Raw genomic sequence first — 21,670 nt, forward strand, 5'->3', positions numbered from 1 at the left:
TACTATAGGACAAAACTAAAGGGGCCCATAGACGATCCATGGTTTGTACAAACATTAAGTTTGTGCAAACACTGTGTTTGCGCAAACTCTCTGCCATACACGATTCTACTGTTTGTACAAACTTCAGTTCAATTTTGAGTTTGATCGCGTAAATATGTCCACTGAAGCAGCTTGTTTAGCTATAATAATGGCTTGTGCATGGAAGGGGAAAAACCCGCGAAACCAAAAAGGAAGAACAGGTTGTGGATGAGAGAGTGGTTCAAGAAACGGTCTAGTTTAGTATTCAAAATTTAATTGCCGACAGGCACGTAGCCAGGATTTCGTAATGGGGGAGGACCATGATATGAAATACGGTGGTCAGGGGCTCGATCATTCTAAACTTTTTTACTGGAACATATATTGGTTCGTTTAGCAAGGATTTCGTAACGGGGGCGTGACTTGAAATTCTGAAGGACCAGGAGCTCGATCAATCTAAAGTGCTTTAGTATCAACATATATCGGTTTGTTAGGACAATAAAATGAGGATATGTTGTCAAGTATTTAATAACAAACTATGAAGAAATTTCGAGCAAAATAATAATAAAAAAACGTAGTGAAAAAAATTATAAACTATTTACGCCCTTCTTCTGTTTATTCAAATATAACAATTTTCCTTACATTACGATCTCAACTATTATAAAAAGTACATATTCACTATTATAAACAGTACATACTCAATAATGTCTTGTAAAGTATTTTACAATATTTGCGTTCCTTCGTTTCCCTGCGGGAGCTCATGTGGTTCGGATTCCACGTTAATCAGTAGGTCCACGTATCATATAGCCTTGCTGCTGAAAGAGACGATAAACTAAACTCAACTCAACTATATTTGCGTTCCTTTCTCTGTTGAATCAAATGTTAACAGAACTTTCTTTCCACATAAATTTTTGTTTTTATTATTCGTCAACTACTGTCTGTTCTAAATAACATATCAAAAGAGCAGTAGAAAATTGTTTTTGAAATAACATGTTTGATACTGTAAGGATGCGATGAAAAATTATGATTTTAAAAAATGTCCACGCAATTACACAACGGCACTATGCTTTCGGAAGCTTGAAATCTCCCTGACTAGTAGCAGAAATTCTGACAATTCCGTAACTTTTATAGAAATTACAAATTCCCTGTCTCTTCCAGGATATCTCGCTCACCTCGCCACCATGTATTGCAAGCAATACAAATTTCCTCATGAGAAAAAGTAACCAAAAGCTTCCTGTAGTTTATTTTTAACGCTGATCCTTTTTTTAAAATTTCATTTTGTTTAATCTTCCCTTATTTTTTTTTCATTTCTGGACTCGAAGGAGGGATTCTGACCCCCCTAAATCCCCCTTGGCTATATGGTTGTTGTCGAGCTTGAGATAAGTTCGACTGTGGTCTTATTTACGAATGGATTCAACTATATTTGGTGAAATATTGGAAATGGGTACTCCTCTTATTCGAGAACAGGATACAAATATGAAAGATGCAGTATCTCGCGAGCGAGTTCTTTGACACTTTGCATTATCTTGCATGCGGAAACACGTACGAGAACTTAAATTTGAAACAGCCATTGCACCCCAGACGCTTGGACAAATTGTTATAGAAACGTGTGAGGCCGCATTTTTCAGATTCCTGTTTTTATAATCTTCACTCTTTACCTTCCACAGTTCTGGTAAATTTCGATAAAGTTCAATAAATTCTTGCCAGAATTCTTGAATCCTATTCATTAACGCCACAGCGCGAGAAATAAGCGTTTCTACATAAGGTCTCCTACCTATAGGGCCCATACACGGTCCACGGTTTGTGCAAACAAGGCTGTTTGTGCAAATAATTTGACCGTGTATGGTGCTGTATGAACTGTTTGCGCAAACATTGGTGCAAACTTTTTCCACATCGAACTCGTTCAAAAATTGTTTACACAAACATGATGTTTGCGCAAACACGTGGACCGTGTATGGGCATGTTTGTGCAAACACGAGCTTTATTTCCGAGTAAGAGGCCTAATGTACAGACGCTTATTTCTTGCGCTATAGCGTCAATGAATAGGAATCAACAATTCTGGAGAGAATTTATTGAACTTTATCGAAATTTATTCAACAATAGGAATCAACAATTTTCGAACGAGTTCGATGTGGAAAATGTTTGCACAAACGTTTGCGCAAACAGTTCATACAGCTCCATACACGGTCAAACTGTTTGCACAAACCGTGGACCGTGTATGAACCCTATAAGAGATGAATCCTAAGGTTTCGGAAACGCAACCATTGCACATACTGAATAAAGTGTGTAACATAGTGGTTTCCATTTCATGAATTTTTGGCGATTGTATGCATTTACACATTATTCACAGATATAGCAGTCTTTTTTGTAATTAGAGCTCAGATATTTGCTATAATTACGACTCGCTTTTTAAAAAATACGATAAACAAAAAACGCGTAAAAAATGCTTGTCATAAACGTGGAAAATGCACTGAAAGAGCCTTAAAATATATTATGACGTCAAATATTATTCTAAAATATGCTATTTTCACTGTACCTTAGCTGAGATTTACTACAAATATTTGAATTAAAGTACGTCAAAGTAAGTTTGAATTAAAGTACGTCTCCTTGTAACGTAAAATTATACCTACGCAATACTTTTATGATATGTTTGATAAAGCGAAACAAAATTATAGGTTCACACGAGAGGTCATTGTTGAACTGTAGTTAGGGTGACCAAATCGTCAACTAGAAAAAACGGGACACCTTTTATTTCTGGATAGGTTGCTCCCCTAAATATATTTTTTAGCCTCTCCGTTCTCTCTCTCTCATTTTGAATCTCTCACAAAAAAGGGCAAATTTACACTTTTTCAGCAAACAAAAAATGAAATATTTGAAAACATTACTAAAAATATATGAGCGCTCAAATCTATCATCAACAGGATTTATAATTACTCTCAGCATCGGATTCCAACTCCTTTTATTTGCATTGTCTTACTTTTAAACATTGTTTCATTTACAACTAGTTTTCTTTTTTACTTTCACTTTTATAGTTCTATACTTCTGGTCACCTTTCGTAAATGGAAGTATGTTACATCTTAGTCAAATCACGGAAACACTGTACTGTACTGATGACAGCTCCTCAATCTTTCACCGCCCGAAACAGAGTAAAAACAGGTTACATTTGTTCTCCATAAGACTTTCAGCCCCTTGCGCTGTCGTCTGCGGAGCGGGGAGGCCTAGGAGGGAAAACAGTGCAACCACCACATCCAATATTGCAAACGTCGTAATGACGTTGCTCAGTAATTAGACATATTCCAATATAATCATATAGCTTAGAAAATAATAATATAAATTAGGAAATTTTAGCGATTCGGAAGGTTTCTTGTACGCAATGTACCTAAATACGGTACATTTTGGTGTCCCGGGGGAAGTTTTCGGGACACCGGGAATGGTAGTGAAAAAACGGGACAATCCCGTTTTTACGGGACGATTGGTCACCCTAACTGTAGTGCAATTTTTATATAGTGCGAATGTTATATCGACTTGTGGAAAAACAGTAGGGAAACTGTAGTCGCGTTCTTCTTCTTCTTAATAATAATAATAATAAACTGAAAAGCGCGAAAAATGTGCAGAAAAGTTCTAAAACGGCAAACAGCAAGAATGCCAAAAATACTTTTACGATGAAAGTCAAGAGCGTTATTTTTCTCATTATATGAACAGCTAATGTATTTTGTTTTGTTCCCCATATATACTTGCCCTAGTTATAATTAAATTATCTACCATTCTGCTACGGAGAATGTTGATTATGGGTCGTCAGAAAGTCTTCGGTATTATCTTGCAGGGGGCTGCCCTCACCCTTCTTTTCTCTTCGCATACTTTGAACAATTCGAAATGGCTCTTCTATGCCCCATGGCAATCGTGTCATATGGATGGATTTGTTGGCTGATGGGCACTTGATGCTTCTATGTTCGAGCCAAACAGGTTTTCAGCATTACCCCCTGCAAGCAAGTGCCAACTTCTCCCTCCCCCTGCCCGTTGCATTTCGAAGCAGATATTGCGAGCACACAGGACAAAAGAGGTCTTCGCCGGGATTTCACGTATTCTCGTCCACACCACAATTTCCGCAACACTCGCCCCACACGAATAGTTTGTTTCACCCCCAAGTCCAAGACTTTCTCGTCAGCTGAGCCGTTGGCTTCAACGTGTAGAATGTACGGACTATTTCCTGACTCGGATTCTGACCATTGCGGCGGTGCAAGGGATTTTGGCTTGAGAGAATCTGTCAATCTCGTGACGTATCTGCTACGTCAGTGGTAAAAGCCACGCAAATAACATCTCAAAAATCACGCCCTTTTTACCCCTGTTCCTCGGTTTTAAGTTTTCTCGCTTGTATGACGGAGCCTTAAACTGTAAGTCCACATCTGATAGCCTCGCTTCTGAAAAGGAATGCTAAACGTAAATCACCAAATCAAACGTATTATTGTGCTTGTGCTTTCATTTTTTAAAATTTAGCGTCCTACGAATATCTACCAAGGCTAAGGAAGGCGGTCATGATAAGATAGATGATAATGGTGGATTAAGAAAGTGGAACGAAACGGAGGACTCCGAGAAAACCCCCATACACAGTGTTTATATACCACAAGCAAAATTTTGCCGCGAGTTAGGATTCCATGCATCTGAGGTGAACGCTCTACCACTGAGATAACGCGGCTTTTCGTTGTGCCTTCAAGTATTTGTGTCGAAATCATATATGTTATTTGTAATAATACATTCTTCCTAATAATACGATATAGATACATAGTATTATTTAGACTTATATAGGTGGTCGAATATCTGAGCGACCAAACTGAAACACTAAATACAGTGAAGAAACATGAATTTCACAAATAATAATAAAAACTATACTCTGACTCTACAGTTCATGGGACTCTATGGCTAGTCAGGTGGAGTGCGTCAACTTCGTATGTCTAATGCTTGGTTAGCACATCGGTTCTCACGTGCTATTATTTCTGACTTCTAGATCTCACACCACTATTTTAGTGGATGTAGTCCTCCTTATGATGGTAAACACAAGGGGACTGTGTTTAGGCTAAGGAAGGCGGATTACTATATCAAGTGAATCATTATGGAAGAATTGGTGGAATGATAACGTGGGAGAAAACGGAAGTACCCTGACAAAACCTTCGGATACGATGATGTCCATCACAAACTTACTTGGCCGGGGATCGAATCACGGACCCCACACACCAGAGGTAAGCATTTTACCACAGACTCATTCTTGAATTAAAATTGATATCCTAAGGGAAGGAGGGGGTTCAAAATTTATGCCTCGCTAACGCTCTCGCCTTCGGTGCGAGCGGTCCCGGGTTCGATTCCCGGTGGAATCACTCGGTCGAAAAAGTGTAACACGCTTTTCCAGGTCCGCCACCCTGAATGAGGTTTTCCTGGGTTTTCCTCATTCACACCAGGCAAATGCCGGGGTGGTGCCTAACTTATAGGTTCTAGGCCAATTCCTTCCTTCCCCAATCCTTTCTTCCTTCCCTTTCCCAGGATTGTCTGCTCGCCGAGGGACATCATCCCTCAAATCGTGAAGGGCTAAATGCCGAAAACCCAGAAATACAAAAATCCTAAATCCTAAAATTTATGCCAAAAGTAGATCTCACGAGTCAACCAACTTAGACAGATATACATTGGGGTACAAACTTATAAGTGAACACATGTCTCAGCGATTTCGGAATTAAGTGTTTTTATGTCCTATTTTGTAATAATTAAATGTTCGAAAAGAAGGAACATTTGAACAGTTTAAAGTGAAGTTTTGAACGTAGTTAGCATTTAAGTCGACTTGGTATTTTATTACTTTACTTTGATTGCAATGTGAGGACCGCGGTGGCTCAGTGGTAAAACGTTCACCTCTAGTACATGGGGTTATTGGTTCTTTCCAGGCTTGCTACAAGTAAGTTTTGTGGTGGACAAACAATGTGTGTGGGTTTTCTCGGGATTGTCCCTTTTTCACTCACTTTCTTCATTCCACCATTTCATTCATTTCTCATCATCGTCGTCTCCTTTAGCTTAGCCGGCATAACTGTGGGACGTAAAACTTAAATATTTCATTTCAATTTTTGATTGGAATATGTATGGGGCTAAATGCAGTTCTTCAATTTTTCGTCAAGAATAGTAGGTGCACCATCTGTAATGCAGTTTTAGACAAAATAATTCGGTTCAACTCAGCTTTTCCATTTACCTTTGATTCAAATAGGTATGGAAAGGGGGGAAGGTGATTGAAATATACGTATTAAATATACTCCATAAGCCATCCTTTCCGTGCGGAAAACGGACATTTTAGCTAGTGATCAATAATTATAATGATTTCTGATACTGGAGTGATCTATAAGACGTTGCACAAGGCACTTCAAACAATTGGAATTAAAAAAAAAACAAAGAAAATACAGAAGAGAATAACGTTGAACATAACGCAATTGTAAGAATCTTTCTGCAAACCCCAACGCGGGGGCGGATCCAGGACCGACTTCTGGGCGGGGGGGCGGGGGGTTATCATACTGCTACTTTTAAAAGGCCCCAAACTTTGGAATGGGTTTTATATATATATATAAAATAAAAAGCTTCCTCTTCTGGAGGGGCGATCGCCCCGATCGCCCCCCCTTGAATCCGCCCCTGCCCCAACGTAAAGGAACAAACAGTATATACTTGGATGTAGTGGCGTAACTAACGGGCCCGTTATTCAGGGGTGCCCATTTAAGTTTCGAAGGATAAACTTTACGATGTTCCTATGTTAAAATTTACTTTTCAGGCTTCAAATTATTTCACACTTTTTCTAGAATATTGTTTTATAGTCTTCTATATTTTCAGATTAGTGCTTAGAAAGTCATTTAACTTACTACGAATACGCTGTATACAGACTGGAATAATAAGCAGAAAGTATTTGACAGCCTAATATATAGATAAAAGCGAACATGAGTTTAATCGTATCTCAATAACTTCTGAACTAATTAAAGGCATAATTATCAACCTTGGGACTCCCGAGGATCTCATAATTTTCAATTGACCAAAATGTATATCCTAAGGATGAAGTACACGTCACGATTTAGGCAAAAAAATTCAGTGGTGACACGTAAATATAATCAAAAAAGACCAATATTAGTGTCGAAGCCGTAGTTTTCGGGGTTACTCAGATGAATAATGACACTAGCGATATTCAAATAGGCCATTTAGGACCCAATTCAGCTTCCATCATCTTTAGAAATAAGAGATGTAAGTGAGAAGGAGTGACATGTAAAAATAATAAGAAAAAAAAAACGACCCAAGTTAATATCCAATTCATACTTTTCGACTTTGCTAAGATGAATAGTGACACCCAGATGCCAAAGTTTAAATTTATCCTCCATTAGAATAGGATTGGCATTACGGATTTTATCACTACATTTTCATTATAATCTGCAGAGGTCGAAGAAGAGAAGAGATAGGGATGCATCAAAAACGACCGATATTAGAGAATAACCCAGGGATGCAAATAACCACTCGCCCGGGGCGAGTGGTTCATCAGTGCGGGCGAGTATTTAATATCATACCGAAGATAAGTAAGTAAATAATTTCTATTGACGGATGTGGGCTAGTAGCTTTTATCTTGGGATAGTGATATTTTGTTGCTTATTTGCATTCCTGGACTAACCCATACCTTTGGGGGGTCTCTGAGATGAATAGTGATAATACCTATGCTATTTAAATTCAAATTTGTTGACTCTTTGCTTAGGGGTGAGAAGCAGGAGTAAGAAGAGACACATGACGGATTCTTATCATCACATTTCCATTGTAATGCGTATCCTTAGCGGGGTGGGGGGGGGACAGATTCAAATGCTTTCCATAAAGTTATTCCCTTGTTCAAAGAAAGGTCACTTCACCTAATGTTCAATAATTTACAGCTAAGAGTCAATGAAATTTTAGTTCAGTGTTTAAATGAAGACAAAATCAAGCTAATAATAATAATAATAATAATAATAATAATAATAATAATAATAATAATAATATATGGATAACTGAGTAAATATTTTAGATGTGTTGAAAATGAGGGTATGTAAGGGATGCTGTCATGGAGAAACGCAAATGGACTTTTATTGAAGAACTATGAAACGGAATGAAATGGAATCCTTTAGTTTCACGTGCCACTGTTATGTCGGCTAGGCTAAAGGAAACAGTGATGATGAGAAATGGATGAAATGGTGGAATGAATAAAGTGGGAGGAAACGGAAGAACCTCGAGAGAACCCCACACACGGTGTTATCCCACGACAAAGTTCACTTGGTGCGAGCTGGGATCGAACGCATGCACCAGAGGTGAATGCCCTATCACTGATATTGAGGAACTATCGATAGTGTTCGGGGGTTTCGTAAGGTAGTGTAAAACATACAGGTGAGGTAATATACTGCAAAAAGCTTACGTAACTATGCAGTGGTGGATCCAGGATATGATCAAGGGAGGGACTAAACCATAGTTTGCAGCTTTATCTAGTGTAAAGCAGGATTGAAGCGCATTTTATCCACTGTATACCTGAGCGTCAGGGGGGCTATAGCCCCTATAGCTCCCCCGTTAGATCCGGCCTGTAACTATGAATACTCAAGTAAGATAAAACTCTTTTATACGAGGCTTTCGCCCCATGTTACCCCCTCCCAATATGAAACGTTCGTTTCTTTATATTAAAGATTTTTACTCCTTATTGTTATGCACTGTAGATTAAAGGAGAGAGATGAGTAACGAAAGTGGAAGATTGTGGAAGGGATTGATAGAATGAAAATGTGGAAGTAAGCGGGAGAACCTTGAGAAAACCCACTGACATGATGGTGTTCAACACACACTCACTTTGCCTAGGATTGAACTATGGATCTCTAGAGTCAGGGGTAAGCACTCAATCAGTGAGCCGGTGCTTGGGGTCCCGGGTTCGATCCCAGCCCCCGCCAAGTGAACTTTGTGGTGGACAAACACCGTGTGCGTGGGTTTTCTCGGGGTTCTCCCGTTTCCTTCCACTTTCTTCATTCCACCATTTCATTCATTACTCATCATCACCGTCTCCTTTAGCCTAACCGGCATAACCGTGGGATGTAAAACTCACAGATTTCATTTCATTTTTTCAATCAGTGAGCCCTCGTAGCTTATTGTGTGTATGTAGGCCTACAGTATATGTATTTTATATGACATTGTATTTGAAATATGAGGTGGTGTATGTACAGTCGCGAAGAATATGACAATTATTAGTTTGTTGCCAAAATATGAAACATGGATTCTTTATATTATTTTAGAATTGAATTCTTTATTATTATTTTTCGTGTCAGCCAAGGCTTGCAGAATAGCACATAACAGGACTTTTTTTTTTAAACTATGTGGAAAGAGGAAGAAATAGCTCTCATATTGGAAATTCCAGAAGTGAAATCAGGCCAGCTATGAAAGAATGTCAGCCTTCGGGGAGAGAAAGTACGCGAGGTAAAGATAATGGTAGTTTGTGTGCTGTGAGTTTCATTACGTTGGGAAACTTCGATCAGTTCGTACATTGAGGAGGTCGCATTCGACACTGGACGAAACAGCTTGGAATTGGTCGCAAAGAACGGAGCATTATCGCTTCCTGTCTCTGAGTGGCTGGCATTCATAGAAATTAAGGGTAAGTGCCATAGTATAAAAAGACTATTATTATTGTTATTATTGTTATTATTATTATTATTATTATTATTATTATTATTATTATTATTATTATTATTATTATTATTATTATTATTATTATTATTATTATAACTCTCTAACTCTCTATGGCCTATGGAACCCGGAGGTTCAATGCCGCGTTTACAAAAGCTCTCCACTTACTTCTATCCTTAGCTAACTGCATCCAGTTTCTACTTTGTATTCCAATCTCTGCGAGATCCATCTTAATATTGTCCTCCCATCTGCGCCTAGGTCTTCCTAATGGTCGTTTTCCGATGGGTCTTCCAGTCAAGACTTTGAAAGCGTTTCTACTTTCTTCCATTGTAGCTACATGACCCGCCCACCTAAGCCTCCTAGACTTGACGACACTAACAATGTTGGGTAAACTATATAAATTATGTAGTTCCTCGTTATGAAGTTTTCGCCATTCCCCATTCCCGTTCCTCTTGGGTCCGAATATTCGTCTCAGGATCTTGTTCTCAAATAGTTTCAGTCTATGTTCTTCCTTCAGAGTAAGTGACCATGTTTCGCAGGCATACAAAACAACAGGCATGATTATCGTTTTATATATTTTAAGCTTCAAATTCTTCGACAGAATTCGCGACGACAAGAGATTTTGAACCGAATAGAAACACGAATTCCCTGCTTTTAGTCGACATTTAATTTCTTCGTGCATATGATTTTCCTCTGTTAATATTGATCGTAGATATTTGAAACTATCCACTTTATCAAAAGTATTAAATATTTTAACGCATCTATAATTTGCTGTATTACGGTCCCGACGCACTTCCATGTATTTAGTTTTCTCTGCATTTACTTCTAAACCCATGTCCCTGCAAGCGTTTAATAAGATCTCGGCATTTCTTTCTATTGTTCTCCTATCATCCCCTATTAAATTTACATCATCAGCATATGCCATAACCTGGTGAATACCGTTCAACTCTAGGCCCTGGTTGCTATCTTTGATTTTCCTATGGCGACATTATTATTATTATTATTATTATTATTATTATTATTATTATTATTATTATTATTATTATTATTATTATTATTATTATTATTATTATTAACAGAATTCATTTTGGGGCTGTAGTTAAACAATCTGTCGGAAATATTGCAATTATCTACGATTGTCTACTGGGGTATAGAAATATAAAGTTCTTATGGCGGAAAATCAACGCACGTAGAGTTCTTAAGTTGGAAAATGAAATAAATAAGTAAAATATAATAATAATAATAATTGTGAATGTTAATGAAAATTGGTTAGTTGCTAAAATTGATTGTCCCTTTTTCAAAACTGAGGATGTATGAAACGTGTATTTACAGTTTAAAGTGGGATCCACATCATCATAATGTGTTCAAATTTTAATGACCTCTCACAGGATCGAACCCGAGGCTACGTTCACCATAGGTACGTACACGTGCTACGGCCAGGATGTTGTAACAGTAAATGTATGCCCACAAAATATGTTTTAAAAAGATTTTGGCGTATAATGTGAGATACTGAGTTTTTTTATTATTATTATTTTTATTTTTGTGACTGTCGTGAGCGAGTATTACGGCCCTTAGCTCTGGGGCGTGGGGTCCTTGGTTCGATCCGCTGCCAAGTAATGTTTGTTGAACAACATCGTGTCCGTGGGTTATCTCAGAGTACTCCCATGTCCACCCACTTTCTCATTTCACTAATTCTACCATCATTCACTTCACTTAATCATCGTCTCCCTTAGGATAAGGGCATAAGCGTGGAACGAGCGATCATACTGTCAGTGGCGTATTTAGGGGGATAGCTATTGGGATCAAGCCCCCCGAAATAAATTTGTTATAGGCTCTATGCACAACTTCATTAAAATTTGTCGGCACCCAAAAGGAAAAATATAAGTGCTTATTCACGTGTTGTGCATAGCCCCCCCGAAACAAAATCCTAAATGCTCCACTGCATATTGTAGTCCAATTTATTGTAATGAGTTGCCTCGTGGCTACGCAGTTAGGGTTCGCACCTTGGCGTGGAATATCTGCGTTAGATTCCCGGTGGGAGCTCAGGTGGTTGGAATCCCGCGTTAAGCTGTAGGTCCACGTCTCATACAGCCTTTCTGCTGAAAGTGTCGCTAACCAAAGATCAAAAATCACAACATCCAACCTATTGTAGTAAACTGAAAATATTTGGGTGATAAGTTTACATGCATGAGTCCTTTTTAGGGTGTCTAAAACGAAAAGATGGTAATCAGGCCCGCAACCATAGCCACAGACGTTTGCGAGGGGGGGGGGGCATGAATATGTTAGGGGGGCCAAGTCATTAAAAATTCTCTTACACATAGCTAAATTGTGTTTTTGTATTAATAATAGCATTTTGTGTTGTTTAGGGGGGGCTAGCCCCCTCTAGTTGTGGGCGTGATGGTAATTATCATGATGGTAATTATCATAAATGTCTTGTAAGCGAAAGAGGTGAAAGGAGGAGTCACAGTGGGGATACGACAGTGCTTGGTTATAATTCTTTCCAAATTTATCCTCCCCCCAAAAAAAGGTACCGGTAGGAGAGGAAACAGGAGTTGGTTGTCGTGAAACCACGTTAATGTGCTTTGTATTTTAAATATTGTTCAATTTGGGAAATGTTTTCGTTTTCAAAAGCATCGTTAAAAGTATAATTGAAGTTCGATTTTGCCATTTTCAATGAAAGTGCCTTCACTGCAAACAAAAATTTCAGGGGTGCAACCTTCGCCCTAAAACTCGCCTGTTGCCAATCCTAGAATAGAATAGGAAATGAAAAATATATGTTGAGTTTCGAATTGCGTTTTGGCATGCGAGAATCACTTTCACTTGATTCCTTAATTTGACTGGATTCTCTGTACTCTCTTCCGCTGGAATTGATTTTAGTGCTCTAGCTCACTGGCTTCTTTGATCTGTGGCTCTAAACGTGCCATGCAAGAAGGAAATCGTTCCTGCTGCTCATGCATTGAAACATAAATGGAAATATCCTAGTGAGCGTACAAGTGACCCTAACGGCCTGAATAATGAATTTGAGGAAAGTTACCTCTATGACACTAATGTTCCGATAACCAATTGTCTTGAAGTTAGTGTGTGGAGAAGGGTGGGGGCACAGTGACTCAGTCGTGAAGCACTGACATTAGGTGCTAGAGGTCCAATTTACCGAGCGAAGTAGCTCAAGTGGTAGAGCATTGGCTTCGCTCGGTAGGTCATTGGTTCGATTTCCGCTGCCGACCATTCTGACTGAGGTTTTCGAGGGTTTCCCTCAGTCCTACTAGGCAAATACCGGGATGGTACCTACTAAACAAACCCTGGCCGATACCTTCCCAAATCCTTTCCATTTTACTGTTCTTCGATATCCAGTATAACATGGACTCTGAGCTGTATCTGGTGATTGTTAAATAAATAAATTCGGCCTTAGGGAGTTTTTGGTTGGAAACACCGTGTCTGTGGGTTTACTCGTAGCTTTCCCGTTCCAAGCTACATTCTCATGCCACCAACTCTTTTACTTTAATTAATCATCTCTCTCTCTCATTCACCCTAATAGGGATAATCGTGAGCTATTAATCTAGAAAGTGCATTAATTAATTAATTCCTTCTTAGGCTGAGCAGAGGTAAAAGTGGATGTGAAAAGATAGAGGGACGCATGACATTAAGCCGTTACTCGCCTATCTTTGTCCATTATATTTTTTTTAGAAAGCGGGGGGTGACAGATATTTTCTGGAAGTAGGGGAGAACGTTCCCCCGCACTTTTACCCCTGAGGCTGAGGAGTAGAAACTGGCTGTTATCTATAGCGCAAACAGTTTATTCGCGCATGACAGAGTGGCGACTAACTATATAGTTTTATTTCGAAATTCGAATCGACTTAGTTGAAGATGATTTCAAATCAAGAAATAGACTATTTCATAATACCTAGTGGAACGGGATAAACTTTACAATATACGCTCCAGCTGCGCATCGATAAGTAGGGGCGCTTTAAAAAAGTATAGTCGAGTAATGAAATATAATTCTAATGGAGTGGCGTATCGAAGTGGGTGGGGGTATATAGGTTATAACCTCTCCCATTGAAACTTCCATGTACTGTTGAAGTGGAAAGGATATCAGTTTTCTTAAATCTTGGAACTGCAACAATATCTGTGCGAAAGACTGTTATTCATATTCATTTTTATTTGCCTGTTCATAGCTTACAATATGAGGATATTCCCCAATTAAGCTTTACAGTTGTCAGATATGGTTACATTCGCTATACATCAGTAAGGTAATTTTCAACAGAGTAATAACTTTTCTAAGAATAATTGTAACGGAGTACTTCTGAATACCCGTGTCCTTATACTTTGCCGGTAATTTGTTATATAAATTTATACAATTCATACAGAGTTTTGCTAAAATTTGCGTAGTTCTGCTGGGGTTTATTTCTACATATATTACATCGCTTCCGAATATTTAGAAGATGTGGATCTAAATATTCCAGGCTTCTCCAGAAAATTGAAATTTAAGATAGTTTTATAATGAGTCGTCCAATTCCAAAACATATTTTGTCCACTTTTCTGGAATGTATTTTTTTGTGCTTTTTGCTTTGTTAGTACTTAATTTAAGCTGATTTATTCCATTGTTAATGGTTCAGATATTTATTTTAGAGTTTACAGAACTTATTTTAGTCGTTCTCAGATGTCCCTACTAATTAAGATGATAACCCCAAATATTTCCCAAAATGTGTGAAATGGACAAGAGACATTTTGGAAACGGGCAACAATCATTTCTAGCGGTTTGAGTGCTAGATAGATAGATAGATAGTCCTTTAGTATGACGCTAATCATTTGTCAAAATGACTCTGCGTAAGCCCTTATGTTGTTTAAGGTTAATAAAACATTAAAGGGGAAGTGGCTCAGTGGTAGAATGCTTACCTCTGGTGCGTGGGGTCCTTGGTTCGATCACCGGCCACAACATAGTTTTCGTCGATTTTCTCGGAGTATTCCCTTTCCTCCCACGTTTCCATTCCACCATTTCTTCCATGACTCGCCTGTCTTAATCATCCGTCTCCCTTAGCCTAAAGGCCTTAATCGTGGAAAGATTTCATTTCATTTTACAACATTTATTAAAACTGCCTCACTTTTAACGTGTCAAAGCCTCAAGTCAGTAATATTATAGCAATTTCACTCAACAAACATTTCCCGGGTTAGTGAAAAGGCATAACTGACTCACCCAAATTCTGTAACGATTATAATTCCTACAGTTCGAAGATTTTTTCCCCTATTAGTGTCTTCAGTCAAGAGAGCGAAAAGTAATAACGCTGTAGAGTTAAGCCGATCAAACGTCACGGATTTACCGAGATAGAGCCGGTTTATTCTAGCTGTTCCTCTGTCCCGAAAACATTGTTCGCTACATCTGAATGTCCCGGCTCTTAAAAATAATTACATTAACAAGAAAATTGGAAATGTTTTCACGCCCGAAACTTGCTTTTAGATTCTAATTGCACTCGAAATTACATGGATGTCTCTGCTGGTTCCTGCTCTTTAAGGGTGGGGGTGGGGTTCTAAATATGTTTGATGGTTTGAAATCACGAACTCCATCCATTCGTAATACTGTTCGCGCACCGAAATTATTTTTCCCATTTGAAATTAATGTAAATGCCATTAATCTATTCTACCCACAGAAACATGGTACTGTTTTTCACTGTCATGTGTTTGCATTTCTGTCCTGAAATATTGGTCTTACACTAAAAAAAAAAAAAAAAAAAAAAAAACGTAAATCGATTTGCATGGTAACTGAGGAGGGTCCTGAACTGTGGGGCCACTGTACTTTTCCTTTCTTAATGAACAAATATCCAGTAAATTTTAATTTCTTCTCCAACAGAAGTTTTTTATTATAGTTGAAATCTCTGGCAGTCCAACTTAATATGCACGATAGAAGTATGAGGCAACTGGAAGCAAAGGATCGAAATTTCTAGTTCACTTAAATTTCGGTGAATTTCCGAAGATGTTGCGGTTATTCGATCAGTAACCCAGGGTTTTCAGAATACGAATTTGGCCAGGCTGTGTGTTATTGTACTGATTAAGTACCACTCCGGAGCACATCAGTATCTCGCAGATCTCTCTTGCTCGTGCGGTTTTTAGTTCGATTTCAGTCAGTTTCCGTCAAGTTGGTTTTGTAATGGACGAACAGCGTGTGTTGTGTTCTTTCAGGGTTATCCCGTTTCTTTTCACTTTTCTACTCTACTATTTCCATCTGTCTCATCATCAGAGTCTCCCTTAGCCATGATGCATAATTGTCAGACGTTAAACTAAAAATTAATAAAAAAGTCTCACAAGATAAGACTCCTGGACTGAAGACACTACAATAATTTTATTAAACATTATCCCGCTGATCTAGTGACTTTCACACAGTGATTCAGGGTTCGATTTCTAGTTGGTGAGCATTGAAATTTCAATGCATTACGGCGGTTCGGATCACACTTTAAACTGTAAATCCATGTCTCTTACAGCGTCGGTGCTGAAAGGGACTCTACAAATAAAATTATCATAGTACTTATGCATTAACAGCCCTGCTTATACTAGTCGAGGGTGGACTAGTTGGACAGAGGGCGAAATAGTGCTGTCACATTAGTTGATGACCACGAGGCGCTCACAGTTGGTCAAAACTAGAGTAACTTTCTTGTGTGGAGTAGCTGGAAAGATTGGTGACGAGCAAATTGCATTGGTATATTGAGACTGAAATATGGAAATGTTGTAACGTATAAAAGATTCTGGGTAGTGGGGGTTTGGGATACAGCAGTTGGACTAGATTGTTCAGTAGGATATTAGCCTGGCACATACGCAGGTTTGTGTGTCGAGGGTGGCGTAGGAAATGCAAAATGTAGAGAAACGAATCTTTTAAAAAAGAGACATTGCTATGTTGAATATGGTTGGTGGATTAAGGGTCTCATTTAGTGCCGCGCCGTGAAAAATCAGCGCTCGGGGCGAGAATATACGTGGGCGCCTCCGTGCATATGAGCGAGGTTGAGACACAAGCCGCGAAACGCCACCAGGTCGGCGCGAAGCGAAATAAAATTTTCAAAACAAAAAACTACTTTTCCTTGATTTTGAGCACTTTTTATTACTTTTTTCCCTTCCATTTTATATATATATGTGCACATGCATTCTCTTAACGTGAATAACATTATAGGACTACTTCCCAAAGCAGGAAAAGGATTTACGTACATACTAGTAATTCAAGTAATTTTTCCTCTTTTCTTTCCTTCTTTTATTTTCTTTTCTCATTCCGAATTTTGTGCCCCCTTATTTCGGCGCTCGAGGCCGTCGTCCCGCTCGCCTTCCCCCACTGGGCGGCACTGGTCCCATTTGCATCGGGAACCTATGTTACGATTTTCTAAATTGAATATTCTTGAACCAAAACTGAGTTATTACCTAACTTACTACAAAAGTAACACGTCTAAAAGACAGCCTGTCTGGAAGAAAAATATTACAAACTTTAATTGTACGGAGTACATGACTACCTACAAGTAGATGTACGAGTTTATATGAGCATCTGCTCACGGGAGACCATTTTTTCCTGTATATAGTTCATGAGTCGTTTCCATTAAGTAAAGGTTAGATTCAAAAGTGTGTCCTTAGTTCCACGTTGATCTACTAGAGAATTTACACTGTTAGAATGGCTCTTCGGTAAATCACCAACTCACTCGCTTGAAATGCTAATTTCTGAATCATCGTTGCATTTTCATAAGCTTTCCGCTCTCACCAGTAACCTTGGTCACGGAGGATAAGAAAAGAAAACAACCTTTTGCCGTTTCACAGTGAGCACACCTGTACTTAACGAGTAATTGCTTTATTAAATTACACAAGATGCATTTTCACAGTTTTTCCCTGGGTGAGTCCATTTCTTTGTTTAAAAATGATTTCATTGGCTTCAGTGACCTCAAATTAGAATAATAAGCACAAGTTCAAATTTATCCACGCGGGGTCGCTTTCTGCTACTTCTTTATTTTGTGAATTATCTTTATTTTTTCAACAATCTAGTGACATCTTCTGCTAGATGACCATTTTTGCTACCATTTTTTTAAAAAAAAATCTCTGGATATCATTTATGGCTCGCTAATCATATCTTATTTCTATCTTTCTCCTTGGAATGATTTTGATTGTCGTTTTCACGACTCAACCTTGCGTCATTAATAGTTTTTTGTGTTGTGTGTGATCACCAAGTAACTTTTTACAATCTGTAGTTGCTCACATTTACAAGATTGTTTGTTTTAAACTAATTGGTTTTACAGACTTTCAAACTGTGCTATGCATAAGCAAAGGAAGTCTTAAACAGCGGCCATAACTGTGTCTATCAGCAGACAGTAAGAGATATCGATAAGTGTTTTTTAATCAATTCAGCGTCCGAAGACTCGATTTCATCAATTCTTTAACTCTCCATTCAAACTGGAAGTGGTAGAAAACAACCATTCTCAGTTTCAACATTGATCACTATAATACAAAAATGGTAACAGTTAACGACATTTTTTTAAAAAATAGATCAATTCAGCGTTTTATGAAAACACACTATCTTGACTTATCTCTGTGCAAATACCTGAAGGTATAGATAAATTTATTACTACCGGTTTCAATATTTTCTATAGAGCGAAAACCGAAGGACATAACGAAAAACAGTCTCTTGGAATTGAGTGAGAACTCTAACAATAGGTTCTGCACAGCAGCATACGCAGGAATTTATTCCCAGTGGGTCCGAACTCAGTATGAGGGTATTTTATATTAAAATTCCTAAAATTGGCCCTAAAATTAGGCTAAATTTACGCAAAAGTCGAAATTTCCGGAGGGGGGGGGAGGTCCGAACGCACAGGACCTATCCCATGCGTACGTCCCTGGTTCTGTCTACTCTGTTAATCCTCTGGTGAAACCAAAATTAGCAGGGATTAACCATTTGCGGTTGTAATGTTGATTGCCGTAGAGCAAAAATTGTAAGATAGCGAGAAGTGCTATTTTTTGAATCAATTTAGGATCCCAAGAATAGGTTTCATTTCTTCTGATAACTCTATCAAACTGGAAATGGTAGAAATTATCAATTTCCGGTTCCAACTTTAATCTTCATAGAACAAAATCGATTTACCGTCTTAAAGAAAGGTACCAAGATCATTCGCATCTCTAGTAAAGCCAGAAGTGGTAGAGATATACTACTAGTACTGGTTTCATATTGGATTTGCGTAGAGCGAAATCAGTAAGAGATAGTGAGAAGCAGTTTTCTCCAATTGATATGCGCTCCCCCCCCCCCAAAGAACTTCTAACCCAAGAAATGAAGGTCTTTTGTCCGGGAAAAATTAGTATAATGACAAGCTGAACTTCTACCAGTTGTTGGACACCGTACCTTCTTCCCTAACCTCTTCAATATTAGTGTGCAACCTTTCTGCTTTCTCGTCGTATCTCCGTTATTATTAATCCTATCTCTAAAATGCTTTTATAATTCTTAGCCTTCGATCTCAAAGAAAAGTCTCTTGTCATTTTTCGCTAGGTAATAAAATGAAATGAAATTTTTAAATTTTACGTCCCATGCTTATGGTGTCTAGGCTAAAGGACACGGTGATGAGAAATGAATGAAATGGTGAAATGAAGAAAATGGGATCAACTTCAACACAGATATTCGGGAGCCGCGGTGGCTTAGTATTAGATCGTTCATCTTTGATGCATAGGGTCCTTGTTTCGATCCCAACTTTCGCCAAGCGATCTTTGTAGTGGACAAACATCGTGTGCGTTAGGTTTTTCCGGGGTTCTTCCGTTTCATCCCATTTTCTTCATTTCACAATTTCATTCATTTCTCATCACCGTGTCCTTTAACCTAGACACCATAAGCGTGGGATGTAAAACTTAAAAATTTCATTTCATTTTATTAACAGATATTTGCTCAAATATGTAAAACGTTATATTTTTATTGCAGTTTTCTTGCTTTTACAATTCAACTTTTTAAAGCATAGTTTTAAGAAACACTTCAAATAAGTTTAGAGTGCTTCAATTTTCAAACGGTGTGTATATAGATAGAGCATTTCTATTTCAAGTGTACCCCTTCTGGCACTGCTGTCGATGTTTGTTTCCCTGTACCTCCCTTGAAAGAGGAGGGACAAGTTGCTGCGGCCGAGATCTTTCATTTGTTTCATGCGGCAGCGTTGTTACAATGGATTATTTCATGGACTTGGCTGTGCTCTGTCTTGTTAGCCACTCTAAGTAGCCTACGATCTTCACTCAAGACCAAACGACTGAATGACAAATTCGCAACACAGCTGAGGTCATTCACTTCTTTCCCCTAAGCAAAGGGAGGATTTCTTCCGTAAGAGGGAGGCAGAGGGGGGGGAGGCGAATTATAGTTGGCATATTTTCCGAGGCCACACGTGAGATAGACAGGCTTTAGAGGCATAGGAATCACTCGCCAGTACCGCGGATTTGACGTCAGACTACCGCATTCTCGATCATCGGGTTTACTTAAAACAATACACATAATAGTCATTTATGATCCTAAGTAAATAATTTTACGACTTCATAGAATACATAAATAATTATTCGTAATGTTTTTGTCAGTTTTCATCCCGGAGGCTTTGCCTTTAACCCATGTTACTTGCAATTCTTTAACTTCGTACTAGGGTTCATCGTTTTGTTCAATAACGATTCTTTATATTTATCCGTCATCAATCTGCCTACAGATCCTTCACGTAGGTCAATTTTTCAAAAAGTGGGCTGGCTTTTTTTTTTTTTTTTAATAGTATCGTGCTTCAAGTGTAACAAGGTGATTCTTTACTTAAGTTGTACTTTTACTTTTTCTCTCCATTCACCATTCCATTCTTCACAAGCTTGTAATAAATTTTCTTTGATTTCTAATGTCACTGTCACACGAATTTCCTTTCTACGATGCAACGCAGTTTTAGCACCTATTACTGTCGTGATTCCACAAATAAAACAAATTTCTCTCCTAAACTCCGAAGAGAAGACGATCTTGAAGTAACAGATGCATCCGACGTTGTGGTTATTTATTTGCTCCTTTAATACTTCACGGCCTCGTAAAATATTACCTACACCGTTTGTGCACTCGAATGATTATTTTTCCTTTCAATTTTTTCACATACACACCATTCTTCCGTGTTGCACCATCTTCAGTAGTTGTCTTGAATTCTCTCGTAACAACAACAGAATCATCTTAAACTTTTAAAGCATAGGATACAAAGCTAATTAAAATAGTCCATTTTATTCTTGGTCGTGGCTAAATAGATTCCTGCTTCGAAATATACTAAGGTTAAATTTAAAATCACGGAACGGTGCGGTCGATGCTGGAATAATTGTAAATTATAAATCCTAGTGTATTAAGAAATATATGGGCCAAAATGTTTTAAACTAGCATTCACCGCATGAAAGTAAGTTTATTTCAAATTTCTAAAGCAAAGAAATCCATCTTTACCTAACCTGAAATCAAAAGTATGTAAGGTAGACCATCCAAAAGTAATACTTTCCAATAGCTCAAGATGGATAAATTAAAACTGAAGTTACGCTACTTTACTTTAGAAATTTCAAAATAAACTTGCTTATGATGCGATGGTTGATATTAGTAACATTTTCCCCTTCTTTTTCGTAAAACACCAGAAAATTATTCTTTTAAATAATAACTTTGAATAATTAATAGTGATGATTAAATCTGAAATGTAATCATAATTAAATTACTTAGAAATGCAATTTTATTATTTGTCAGTAAGATGATAAATTAAAAACACATTTAATACTGTAAAAGTTGTAAAAACAGTTTTCGTAACTTACATTTCGGGTTCTTTGTCTTTACTTACATACGGCATAATCTTCTGGGGAAATTCCCAAAAAAAAGTAATATATTGTTTGTGATTCAAAAAAGGGTTTTAAGAACTATAACAGGGGCCAAAATAAATGACTCGTGTAGGCCAATATTTAAGGAACTTAAAATATTGCCTTCACTCTCACTTTACATACTTTGAATGTTGCTCTTTGT

The sequence above is a fragment of the Thermobia domestica genome, unplaced genomic scaffold (assembly GCF_964235325.1).
Source record: "Thermobia domestica unplaced genomic scaffold, izTheDome1.hap1.1 HAP1_SCAFFOLD_722, whole genome shotgun sequence".
In the NCBI taxonomy this organism is placed as follows: Eukaryota; Metazoa; Arthropoda; class Insecta; order Zygentoma; family Lepismatidae; genus Thermobia; species Thermobia domestica.